Source organism: Triturus cristatus, chromosome 5_1 (assembly GCF_964204655.1).
Source record: "Triturus cristatus chromosome 5_1, aTriCri1.1, whole genome shotgun sequence".
Lineage (NCBI taxonomy): Eukaryota > Metazoa > Chordata > Amphibia > Caudata > Salamandridae > Triturus > Triturus cristatus.
Genome location: NC_140587.1, coordinates 690,213,386 through 690,225,492, shown reverse-complemented (window position 1 = coordinate 690,225,492; position 12,107 = coordinate 690,213,386).

Below are 12,107 nucleotides of genomic sequence, written 5' to 3'. Positions count from 1 at the left end.
ACTCAAAAAACCAACTAATAACCTGGGGCTCCCGCTGTCAGGAACAAGACAGTCTAAAATCCAGAGCAAGGTACAGTGACCCGCCCTAGCACATGATAATGCCATTTTTGACTCGCCTGTTCCCTTTATTCTGCGGGATCTGCATGGTGGATTTCATCGTTGCCAGGCAACCCTCTCAGCAGTCAATCTGCTCCCTCTACCCAGTACCTTTTAGCCAGTCCAGGTTGGGAGGGCGCCGCGTTGTGCTTTCCATGCACCATAAACCAAAGGATTTGCCGGCATACGCGGAGCTCCTGAACGAGGGGCGTGCCAGAAAGCGGAGCCGACCTCCGCTATCACATATTCCTCCAAGCCCGCTCAATTAAAAACGGGTCTGACACATGCTAGGGTTGCCAAACTCAGGTTTAATGCCACCAGGATACACAAAGCAATCTTCGCGATGTCCACACTGTCAGCCCCTGGCAGACGCGTTTCGGCGGTTGCCTTCCTCAATGCCGGGTGTCTGCTGTGTGCTCCAAGCTTTAAGTTTTCGCGGGGCTTTTGTTAAAAATCCTTCCGAGGATTCTCATTGGCTGAGAGTTATGGCAATAGAAAGCGGACAGAGAAAGTTCTTTCAGATACTACTTGCCGCTTTCCTGCCCAACAATCCTCGGGTTGCTGTGCTGGGGCTCCCGCTGTCAGGAACAAGGCAGTCTAAAATCCAGAGCAAGGTACAGTGACCCGCCCTAGCACATGATAATGCCATTTTTGACTCGCCTGTTCCCTTTATTCTGCGGGATCTGCATGGTGGATTTCATCGTTGCCAGGCAACCCTCTCAGCAGTCAATCTGCTCCCTCTCCCCAGTACCTTTTAGCCAGTCCAGGTTGGGGGGGCGCCGCGTTGTGCTTTCCATGCACCATAAACCAAAGGATTTGCCGGCATACGCGGAGCTCCTGAACGAGGGGCGTGCCAGAAAGCGGAGCCGACCTCCGCTATCACATATTCCTCCAAGCCCGCTCAATTAAAAACGGGTCTGACACATGCTAGGGTTGCCAAACTCAGGTTTAATGCCACCAGGATACACAAAGCAATCTTCGCAATGTCCACACTGTCAGCCCCTGGCAGACGCGTTTCGGCGGTTGACTTCCTCAATGCCGGGTGTCTGCTGTGTGCTCCAAGCTTTAAGTTTTCGCGGGGCTTTTGTTAAAAATCCTGCCGAGGATTCTCATTGGCTGAGGGTTATGGCAATAGAAAGCGGACAGAGAAAGTTCTTCCAGATAATACTTGCCGCTTTCCTGCCCAACAATCCTCGGGTTGCTGTGCTGGGGCTCCCGCTGTCAGGAACAAGACAGTCTAAAATCCAGAGCAAGGTACAGTGACCCGCCCTAGCACATGATAATGCCATTTTTGACTCGCCTGTTCCCTTTATTCTGCGGGATCTGCATGGTGGATTTCATCGTTGCCAGGCAACCCTCTCAGCAGTCAATCTGCTCCCTCTCCCCAGTACCTTTTAGCCAGTCCAGGTTGGGAGGGCGCCGCATTGTGCTTTCCATGCACCATAAACCAAAGGATTTGCCGGCATACGCGGAGCTCCTGAATGAGGGGCGTGCCAGAAAGCGGAGCCGACCTCCGCTATCACATATTCCTCCAAGCCCGCTCAATTAAAAACGGGTCTGACACATGCTAGGGTTGCCAAACTCAGGTTTAATGCCACCAGGATACACAAAGCAATCTTCGCAATGTCCACACTGTCAGCCCCTGGCAGACGCGTTTCGGCGGTTGCCTTCCTCAATGCCGGGTGTCTGCTGTGTGCTCCAAGCTTTAAGTTTTCGCGGGGCTTTTGTTAAAAATCCTGCCGAGGATTCTCATTGGCTGAGGGTTATGGCAATAGAAAGCGGACAGAGAAAGTTCTTCCAGATAATACTTGCCGCTTTCCTGCCCAACAATCCTCGGGTTGCTGTGCTGGGGCTCCCGCTGTCAGGAACAAGACAGTCTAAAATCGAGAGCAAGGTACAGTGACCCGCCCTAGCACATGATAATGCCATTTTTGACTCGCCTGTTCCCTTTATTCTGCGGGATCTGCATGGTGGATTTCATCGTTGCCAGGCAACCCTCTCAGCAGTCAATCTGCTCCCTCTCCCCAGTACCTTTTAGCCAGTCCAGGTTGGGGGGGCGCCGCGTTGTGCTTTCCATGCACCATAAACCAAAGGATTTGCCGGCATACGCGGAGCTCCTGAACGAGGGGCGTGCCAGAAAGCGGAGCCGACCTCCGCTATCACATATTCCTCCAAGCCCGCTCAATTAAAAACGGGTCTGACACATGCTAGGGTTGCCAAACTCAGGTTTAATGCCACCAGGATACACAAAGCAATCTTCGCGATGTCCACACTGTCAGCCCCTGGCAGATGCGTTTCGGCGGTTGCCTTCCTCAATGCCGGGTGTCTGCTGTGTGCTTCAAGCTTTAAGTTTTCGCGGGGCTTTTGTTAAAAATCCTGCCGAGGATTCTCATTGGCTGAGGGTTATGGCAATAGAAAGCGGACAGAGAAAGTTCTTCCAGATAATACTTGCCGCTTTCCTGCCCAACATTCCTCGGGTTGCTGTGCTGGGGCTCCCGCTGTCAGGAACAAGACAGTCTAAAATCCAGAGCAAGGTACAGTGACCCGCCCTAGCACATGATAATGCCATTTTTGACTCGCCTGTTCCCTTTATTCTGCGGGATCTGCATGGTGGATTTCATCGTTGCCAGGCAACCCTCTCAGCAGTCAATCTGCTCCCTCTCCCCAGTACCTTTTAGCCAGTCCAGGTTGGGGGGCGCCGTGTTGTGCTTTCCATGCACCATAAACCAAAGGATTTGCCGGCATACGCGGAGCTCCTAAATGAGGGGCGTGCCAGAAAGCGGACCCGACCTCCGCTATCACATATTCCTCCAAGCCCGCTCAATTAAAAGCGGGTCTGACACATGCTAGGGTTGCCAAACTCAGGTTTAATGCCACCAGGATACACAAAGCAATCTTCGCGATGTCCACACTGTCAGCCCCTGGCAGACGCGTTTCGGCGGTTGCCTTCCTCAATGCCGGGTGTCTGCTGTGTGCTCCAAGCTTTAAGTTTTCGCGGGGCTTTTGTTAAAAATCCTGCCGAGGATTCTCATTGGCTGAGGGTTATGGCAATAGAAAGCGGACAGAGAAAGTTCTTCCAGATAATACTTGCCGCTTTCCTGCCCAACAATCCTCGGGTTGCTGTGCTGGGGCTCCCGCTGTCAGGAACAAGACAGTCTAAAATCCAGAGCAAGGTACAGTGACCCGCCCTAGCACATGATAATGCCATTTTTGACTTGCCTGTTCCCTTTATTCTGCGGGATCTGCATGGTGGATTTCATCGTTGCCAGGCAACCCTCTCAGCAGTCAATCTGCTCCCTCTCCCCAGTACCTTTTAGCCAGTCCAGGTTGGGGGGGCGCCGCGTTGTGCTTTCCATGCACCATAAACCAAAGGATTTGCCGGCATACGCGGAGCTCCTGAACAAGGGGCGTGCCAGAAAGCGGAGCCGACCTCCGCTATCACATATTCCTCCAAGCCCGCTCAATTAAAAACGGGTCTGACACATGCTAGGGTTGCCAAACTCAGGTTTAGTGCCACCAGGATACACAAAGCAATCTTCGCGATGTCCACACTGTCAGCCCCTGGCAGACGCGTTTCGGCGGTTGCCTTCCTCAATGCCGGGTGTCTGCTGTGTGCTCCAAGCTTTAAGTTTTCGCGGGGCTTTTGTTAAACAATGCTCTTCGGAGAAAGACGAGAAAATGAAAGTAGCACTTCACTGGCAAACTCTGTAAAGTGATGCTGGTGTATTTGGATGTAAAAAAAACCAATCTGGTCACTTTGCAACCCCTCTGTCTTGCTATTAGTTAGGTATCATATAAGAAATTCTATTTCTCTACATGCTGCTGCACTTTGGATTTGAAAAATGAAAAAGAAGGGCATTTCTCGGCATTTTTGGATCCATTTCACAGGGAAGCAACTAGAAAGACGAGCGTTTTTCAAATTTGGATCCATTTCACAGGGAAGCAACAACAGGCACACACGAACGAAGCCGAGACTCGTGGCATGCCTGGGCATACCAAAGTGCCCCCACCCTAACCCAAACCCACCGATGCAATCATCATGCTGCTGCACTTTGGATTTGAAAAATTAAAAAGAAGGGCATTTCTCGGCATTTTTGGATCCATTTCACAGGGAAGCAACTAGAAAGACAAGCGTTTTTCAAATTTGAATCCATTTCACAGGGAAGCAACAACAGGCACACATGAACGAAGCCGAGCCTCTGGCATGCCTGGGCATACCAAAGTGCCCCCACCCTAACCCAAACCCACCGATGCAAAAAAAAACCCTCCCCAGCCCCAAAACTCACCTTTACTCTCCGACGTGCAGGAAGCAAACCGTTTCCTGCACCTCGGAGAGCAAACGGGAAACCTCCAATGACGTCAGCGCGGCTCGCGCACTGACGTCATTGATGACGCGGGAGGGGGGGCGGGGGGAGGCAGGGGAAGGTCTTCCCCTGCCTTCCCAGTAAAAAAATAAAAGATCGACCACTCACGGGGGGAGCGCCAGCGCTTCCCCCGTGGGTGGGTGCCATGACAAGCTGGACTCGTCATGGGCACAGCGCGAATGTGCTCCATGACGAGTCCAGCTCGTCATGGGCACAGAAGGAGTTAATCTCCCAACTAAAAATGGCCACAGGGCTTGTTTACACAGTGGTGAAGGGAGGGGACGGGGCCTGAGTTAACGTGTGCAAACAAGCCCTGTGGCGCGTTTAAAGTTGGGGAAATAATTCCCCATCAATCCTGAGGGACCCTGGGGGCCAACTAGCCCACCAGGTGCTTCCAGTAAGCACCACTCCGCTGCGTTGCAGAGAGGTGGTCTAGGCCGTGCCCCTTTTTACATCTCTCTGCAACGCAGCTCTGTGGCGCTTACTGGAGGTACCTAGTGGTCTAGTTGGACCCTAGGGACCCTCAGGATTCAAGGGGACTTAATCTCCCAACTTAAAATGGCCACAGGGCGTGTTGACACAGTGGGGAAGTAAGGGGACGGGGCCTGAGGTGACGTGTGCAAACACGCCCTGTGGCGCGTTTTAAGAGGTAGTTTTAATCCCCTGCCCTATTATATACTAGGGGCTTACAGAGGAGGTCATGCTGATCACAGGGGGACCCCAACGCATAGTGTTCCCTAGTGTATGTACGTGTTTTCACTGTATTCTGAGTGTCTTTTAACATAGCACTGTCTCTAGGACTGGTTAGTCAGACTCAGTTACCACCAGTATCCATCTGAAAAAGTTGAGGTTACAGGATGATTTTGCAACAAGGCTTCTTTCTGCTCTTCTGTTTGATCTTTCTGCACGTTATTCTTCTTCCTGCACTTTTCTTCGTCTTTGAGGACTTCTGTTGCTTCTTTCTGCATTTCTTTTTTTTCTTTCTGTGCGTTTTTTCTTCTTTCTTCACATGTCCTATCTCTGTAGGCATAGTTAGAAATTAGCATTTAAAAAACCTTTGAAATTCACTGAAAAAACCATAGGTTTCAGGCACGTTATAGTTAGGAATTAGCATTTAAAAAACCTTTGAAATTCACTGAAAAAAACATAGGTTTCAGGGGCGTTATAGTTAGCTGGACTTTTCACTCGTACAAAACCATTGAAATTCCCCAGTTATAGTTAGTTCAGCTAACTATAACTCACGCGCCCGCAATGCACTGCTGATGACGTCACATATTACATCACTCATGACATGGTCAGTGACATCACTCATGACATCACTGATGACATCTCAAATGACATCACTGATGACATCATCCGTGTGATGGAGTGGCAGACCTCCTCTTCCCCTAATATAACCTTTGATACACACATTCAAAAATAGAAACTATAATGTTCAAAACAATGGCCATACCAATACCAGTTACAACAACCTATTCAGTAATTCTAAGATCCACATACACATCCACTCATTCACCAACAGTCCTATACAGTTACTCATACATGTACTCACTCATCATATGTACTCACACACATATACATCCTGTTACACAATGTCACTCATCCATAGAGTTACTCACACACATAGTCACTCATGCTAATAAAGAATCAAACATCCATTTACTTGCATATACAGTTATACACACACCACCACACTTACTTCTACAGAAACTCACACATACTTAGTCTTTTAAACAATCACTTATAGAAATACATACTTAATCATACAGGAGCTCTTTCAATCTCTCACTCTCACATATACTCACTTATATACACCAATAGTCACATATACTAGTTTAAAACATATGTAGTTACTCATAAAGACATTATTGAGACAGTCTATCACTCACTAACACACCCATGCACACACTCCTCCACCCATACAGTCCTGCACACATGCTGTCTTCAACACATACAAACAATGAGTCACTCATTCATACACCTCTGCACTACGTAATACCCCCCACCGAACCATACAGACACTCAGACATTCATACTGATACTCAAAAAACCAACTAATAACCTGGGGCTCCCGCTGTCAGGAACAAGACAGTCTAAAATCCAGAGCAAGGTACAGTGACCCGCCCTAGCACATGATAATGCCATTTTTGACTCGCCTGTTCCCTTTATTCTGCGGGATCTGCATGGTGGATTTCATCGTTGCCAGGCAACCCTCTCAGCAGTCAATCTGCTCCCTCTACCCAGTACCTTTTAGCCAGTCCAGGTTGGGAGGGCGCCGCGTTGTGCTTTCCATGCACCATAAACCAAAGGATTTGCCGGCATACGCGGAGCTCCTGAACGAGGGGCGTGCCAGAAAGCGGAGCCGACCTCCGCTATCACATATTCCTCCAAGCCCGCTCAATTAAAAACGGGTCTGACACATGCTAGGGTTGCCAAACTCAGGTTTAATGCCACCAGGATACACAAAGCAATCTTCGCGATGTCCACACTGTCAGCCCCTGGCAGACGCGTTTCGGCGGTTGCCTTCCTCAATGCCGGGTGTCTGCTGTGTGCTCCAAGCTTTAAGTTTTCGCGGGGCTTTTGTTAAAAATCCTTCCGAGGATTCTCATTGGCTGAGAGTTATGGCAATAGAAAGCGGACAGAGAAAGTTCTTTCAGATACTACTTGCCGCTTTCCTGCCCAACAATCCTCGGGTTGCTGTGCTGGGGCTCCCGCTGTCAGGAACAAGGCAGTCTAAAATCCAGAGCAAGGTACAGTGACCCGCCCTAGCACATGATAATGCCATTTTTGACTCGCCTGTTCCCTTTATTCTGCGGGATCTGCATGGTGGATTTCATCGTTGCCAGGCAACCCTCTCAGCAGTCAATCTGCTCCCTCTCCCCAGTACCTTTTAGCCAGTCCAGGTTGGGGGGGCGCCGCGTTGTGCTTTCCATGCACCATAAACCAAAGGATTTGCCGGCATACGCGGAGCTCCTGAACGAGGGGCGTGCCAGAAAGCGGAGCCGACCTCCGCTATCACATATTCCTCCAAGCCCGCTCAATTAAAAACGGGTCTGACACATGCTAGGGTTGCCAAACTCAGGTTTAATGCCACCAGGATACACAAAGCAATCTTCGCAATGTCCACACTGTCAGCCCCTGGCAGACGCGTTTCGGCGGTTGACTTCCTCAATGCCGGGTGTCTGCTGTGTGCTCCAAGCTTTAAGTTTTCGCGGGGCTTTTGTTAAAAATCCTGCCGAGGATTCTCATTGGCTGAGGGTTATGGCAATAGAAAGCGGACAGAGAAAGTTCTTCCAGATAATACTTGCCGCTTTCCTGCCCAACAATCCTCGGGTTGCTGTGCTGGGGCTCCCGCTGTCAGGAACAAGACAGTCTAAAATCGAGAGCAAGGTACAGTGACCCGCCCTAGCACATGATAATGCCATTTTTGACTCGCCTGTTCCCTTTATTCTGCGGGATCTGCATGGTGGATTTCATCGTTGCCAGGCAACCCTCTCAGCAGTCAATCTGCTCCCTCTCCCCAGTACCTTTTAGCCAGTCCAGGTTGGGGGGGCGCCGCGTTGTGCTTTCCATGCACCATAAACCAAAGGATTTGCCGGCATACGCGGAGCTCCTGAACGAGGGGCGTGCCAGAAAGCGGAGCCGACCTCCGCTATCACATATTCCTCCAAGCCCGCTCAATTAAAAACGGGTCTGACACATGCTAGGGTTGCCAAACTCAGATTTAATGCCACCAGGATACACAAAGCAATCTTCGCGATGTCCACACTGTCAGCCCCTGGCAGACGCGTTTCGGCGGTTGCCTTCCTCAATGCCGGGTGTCTGCTGTGTGCTCCAAGCTTTAAGTTTTCGCGGGGCTTTTGTTAAAAATCCTGCCGAGGATTCTCATTGGCTGAGGGTTATGGCAATAGAAAGCGGACAGAGAAAGTTCTTCCAGATAATACTTGCCGCTTTCCTGCCCAACATTCCTCGGGTTGCTGTGCTGGGGCTCCCGCTGTCAGGAACAAGACAGTCTAAAATCCAGAGCAAGGTACAGTGACCCGCCCTAGCACATGATAATGCCATTTTTGACTCGCCTGTTCCCTTTATTCTGCGGGATCTGCATGGTGGATTTCATCGTTGCCAGGCAACTCTCTCAGCAGTCAATCTGCTCCCTCTCCCCAGTACCTTTTTGCCAGTCCAGGTTGGGGGGGCGCCGTGTTGTGCTTTCCATGCACCATAAACCAAAGGATTTGCCGGCATACGCGGAGCTCCTGAACGAGGGGCGTGCCAGAAAGCGGAGCCGACCTCCGCTATCACATATTCCTCCAAGCCCGCTCAATTAAAAACGGGTCTGACACATGCTAGGGTTGCCAAACTCAGGTTTAATGCCACCAGGATACACAAAGCAATCTTCGCAATGTCCACACTGTCAGCCCCTGGCAGACGCGTTTCGGCGGTTGCCTTCCTCAATGCCGGGTGTCTGCTGTGTGCTCCAAGCTTTAAGTTTTCCCGGGGCTTTTGTTAAAAATCCTGCCGAGGATTCTCATTGGCTGAGGGTTATGGCAATAGAAAGCGGACAGAGAAAGTTCTTCCAGATAATACTTGCCGCTTTCCTGCCCAACAATCCTCGGGTTGCTGTGCTGGGGCTCCCGCTGTCAGGAACAAGACAGTCTAAAATCCAGAGCAAGGTACAGTGACCCGCCCTAGCACATGATAATGCCATTTTTGACTCGCCTGTTCCCTTTATTCTGCGGGATCTGCATGGTGGATTTCATCGTTGCCAGGCAACCCTCTCAGCAGTCAATCTGCTCCCTCTCCCCAGTACCTTTTAGCCAGTCCAGGTTGGGGGGGCGCCGCGTTGTGCTTTCCATGCACCATAAACCAAAGGATTTGCCGGCATACGCGGAGCTCCTGAACGAGGGGCGTGCCAGAAAGCGGAGCCGACCTCCGCTATCACATATTCCTCCAAGCCCGCTCAATTAAAAACGGGTCTGACACATGCTAGGGTTGCCAAACTCAGGTTTAGTGCCACCAGGATGCACAAAGCAATCTTCGCGATGTCCACACTGTCAGCCCCTGGCAGACGCGTTTCGGCGGTTGCCTTCCTCAATGCCGGGTGTCTGCTGTGTGCTCCAAGCTTTAAGTTTTCGCGGGGCTTTTGTTAAACAATGCTCTTCAGAGAAAGACGAGAAAATGAAAGTAGCACTTCACTGGCAAACTCTGTAAAGTGATGCTGGTGTATTTGGATGTAAAAAAAACCAATCTGGCCACTTTGCAACCCCTCTGTCTTGCTATTAGTTAGGTATCATATAAGAAATTCTATTTCTCTACATGCTGCTGCACTTTGGATTTGAAAAATGAAAAAGAAGGGCATTTCTCGGCATTTTTGGATCCATTTCACAGGGAAGCAACTAGAAAGACGAGCGTTTTTCAAATTTGGATCCATTTCACAGGGAAGCAACAACAGGCACACACGAACGAAGCCGAGACTCGTGGCATGCCTGGGCATACCAAAGTGCCCCCACCCTAACCCAAACCCACCGATGCAAAAATCATGCTGCTGCACTTTGGATTTGAAAAATTAAAAAGAAGGGCATTTCTCGGCATTTTTGGATCCATTTCACAGGGAAGCAACTAGAAAGACGAGCGTTTTTCAAATTTGAATCCATTTCACAGGGAAGCAACAACAGGCACACATGAACGAAGCCGAGCCTCTGGCATGCCTGGGCATACCAAAGTGCCCCCACCCTAACCCAAACCCACCGATGCAAAAAAAAACCCTCCCCAGCCCCAAAACTCACCTTTACTCTCCGACGCGCAGGAAGCAAATCGCTTCCTGCACCTCGGAGAGCAAACGGGAAACCTCCAATGACGTCAGCGCGGCTCGCGCACTGACGTCATTGATGACGTGGGAGTGGGGGCGGGGGGAGGCAGGGGAAGGTCTTCCCCTGCTTTCCCAGTAAAAAAATAAAAGATCGACCACTCACGGGGGGAGCGCCAGCGCTTCCCCTGTGGGTGGGTGCCATGACAAGCTGGACTCGTCATGGGCACAGCGCGACTGTGCTCCATGACGAGTCCAGCTCGTCATGGGCACAGAAGGAGTTAATCTCCCAACTAAAAATGGCCACAGGGCTTGTTTACACAGTGGTGAAGGGAGGGGACGGGGCCTGAGTTAACGTGTGCAAACAAGCCCTGTGGCGCGTTTTAAGTTGGGGAAATAATTCCCCTTCAATCCTGAGGGACCCTGGGGGCCAACTAGCCCACCAGGTGCTTCCAGTAAGCACCACTCCGCTGCGTTGCAGAGAGGTGGTCTAGGCCGTGACCCTTTTTACATCTCTCTGCAACGCAGCTCTGTGGCGCTTACTGGAGGTACCTAGTGGTCTAGTTGGACCCTAGGGACCTTCAGGATTCAAGGGGACTTAATCTCCCAACTTAAAATGGCCACAGGGCGTGTTTACACAGTGGGGAAGTAAGGGGACGGGGCCTGAGGTGACGTGTGCAAACACGCCCTGTGGCGCGTTTTAAGAGGTAGTTTTAATCCCCTGCCCTATTATATACTAGGGGCTTACAGAGGAGGTCATGCTGATCACAGGGGGACCCCAACGCATAGTGTTCCCTAGTGTATGTACGTGTTTTCACTGTATTCTGAGTGTCTTTTAACATAGCACTGTCTCTAGGACTGGTTAGTCAGACTCAGTTACCACCAGTATCCATCTGAAAAAGTTGAGGTTACAGGATGATTTTGCAACAAGGCTTCTTTCTGCTCTTCTGTTTGATCTTTCTGCACGTTATTCTTCTTCCTGCACTTTTCTTCGTCTTTGAATACTTCTGTTGCTTCTTTCTGCATTTCTTTTTTTTCTTTCTGTGCGTTTTTTCTTCTTTCTTCACATGTCCTATCTCTGTAGGCATAGTTAGAAATTAGCATTTAAAAAACCTTTGAAATTCACTGAAAAAACCATAGGTTTCAGGCACGTTATAGTTAGGAATTAGCATTTAAAAAACCTTTGAAATTCACTGAAAAAAACATAGGTTTCAGGCACGTTATAGTTAGGAATTAGCATTTAAAAAACCTTTGAAATTCACTGAAAAAAACATAGGTTTCAGGGGCGTTATAGTTAGCTGGACTTTTCACTCGTACAAAACCATTGAAATTCCCCCGTTATAGTTAGTTCAGCTAACTATAACTCACGCGCCCGCAATGCACTGCTGATGACGTCACATATTACATCACTCATGACATGGTCAGTGACATCACTCATGACATCACTGATGACATCTCAAATGACATCACTGATGACATCATCCGTGTGATGGAGTGGCAGACCTCCTCTTCCCCTAATATAACCTTTGATACACACATTCAAAAATAGAAACTATAATGTTCAAAACAATGGACATACCAATACCAGTTACAACAACCTATTCAGTAATTCTAAGATCCACATACACATCCACTCATTCACCAACAGTCCTATACAGTTACTCATACATGTACTCACTCATCATATGTACTCACACACATATACATCCTGTTACACAATGTCACTCATCCATAGAGTTACTCACACACATAGTCACTCATGCTAATAAAGAATCAAACATCCATTTACTTGCATATACAGTTATACACACACCACCACACTTACTTCTACAGAAACTCACACA